The sequence below is a fragment of the Lolium rigidum genome, chromosome 1 (assembly GCF_022539505.1).
Source record: "Lolium rigidum isolate FL_2022 chromosome 1, APGP_CSIRO_Lrig_0.1, whole genome shotgun sequence".
Taxonomy (NCBI): Eukaryota; Viridiplantae; Streptophyta; class Magnoliopsida; order Poales; family Poaceae; genus Lolium; species Lolium rigidum.
Genome location: NC_061508.1, coordinates 2,650,601 through 2,652,366, shown reverse-complemented (window position 1 = coordinate 2,652,366; position 1,766 = coordinate 2,650,601).

Here is a 1,766-nt window from a genome sequence, read left to right as displayed (position 1 = left end):
ATTGTCTCTATGTTACTCAGTTACTGCTGTTGTGTTACTGTTACTATTGCTCTCATATTACTGCTGCTTTCACATCACCCCTGTTACTAGTGCTTTTCCAGGTGCAGCTGAATTGACAACTCAGTTGTTAAGGCTTATAAGTATTATTTACCTCCCCTTGTGTCGAATCAATAAATTTGGGTTTTACTTCCCTCGAAGACTGTTGCGATCCCCTATACTTGTGGGTTATCAAGCGTCAGTGGTGAGTTTTCAAATAGCATCGTCACATACAATGGCAGCTACTTCACCTCCAAGGAGTTCAAGGCATACTGTGAAGAAGTAGGCATAAAACTACACTTCGCATCAGTGGCACACTCGCAAATCAATGGCCAAGTCGAAAATGCAAACGGCGTCATCTGCAACGGCATTAAGAAACGCTTGCTAACACCACTGGAAAAAGATCGAAGTACCTGGGCTGAGGAGTTACCAAGTGTGCTCTGGAGCATACGAACTAACACCCAACACAGCAACGCAAGAAACTCCGTTTTTCTGGTCCATGGAGCCGAGGCGTTGCTCCCGATAGAAATAGAGCATAATTAACCGAGAGTTGCAGAATATGATGAAGAAAATTCAAGGAAGGCAATGGAAGATGATGTGGATGCACTCGATGAAGCAAGGGATGAGGTACTGTCGAGGGTCACCACGTACCAACAAAACCTGAAAAATTATCACATCCAACATTTGCGGCCAAGAACTTTTCAAGTTGGCGACTTGGTTCTTCGGCACACCCAGGACAGCCATGAAAAGTTCGAGTCTCCTTGGATAGGACCATATATTGTTACAGAAGTTATCCCAGGGGGGAGCTTACAGGATGAAGGACAAGAAATCGGGCGTTGAAGAAGGAAACCCGTGGAGCGTAGCACAGCTATGCCGTTTCTACGCCTAGAAGATCACGAGACAGAGCCTTTGTAAAAATACAGTGTATCTGAATAGCTCGCAAGTTTTCAGACGCACTCTTTTCCTTTCAGGGCACCGAGTGGGGCTGAAAGGCTTTTAATGAGGCATGCTTGCGAAGCTGCAATATAGTATGATTGAAATAAAAATATTGATCGTATATGATTCTCTCACAAAAAAGACTCGGGGGCTTGCACCCGATAAAATTCTCAATATATCTGATGCCGCAAAATTTAGAGCTTTGGGGAAAATACAACTACAACACAGGGGGCTCATTCAAAAATTCGGGAAAAATATGCATCATCTTAACTTTACATAAGTTTTACTTTATACACAATATATATGCAAATCTTGCAACATACAGATTTGTTACAGTCATAATGCGACAACAGAAGAAGATGGGAATCTATATCAAGCTATCAATGCTTATTCTCTCGGCTCCAGCGGGAACATCCAAGGGGTCAACACAATGATGCTCTCGGAAAAAATCAACATCCATCCGGAAAAGATCATCAATCATTTCTTCAGCTGTGGGAGTTATCTTCTCGTTGATCTTGTCGATGTTCCTTCTTTTTTCCCTCACTTTAGCATGGCAGATATTAACAATGTTGCTCAGGCTCATCTTCGGGTAGCTGATTTTCAACAGAATCAAGGCAAACCTAGCACTAGCTACCAATTGAACCTTCACAAAGTGATGAATCTGGTCTACGCTCTTGAATTTGTCCATCAATTGAGGAAGACCCGCAGGTTGATGATTTCGAGGAAACGTCGCCTTGTATATCATAGCCAAGATATTGGTGCAAGAGTGCAAAAACTATCGAACTTGGGAAGCG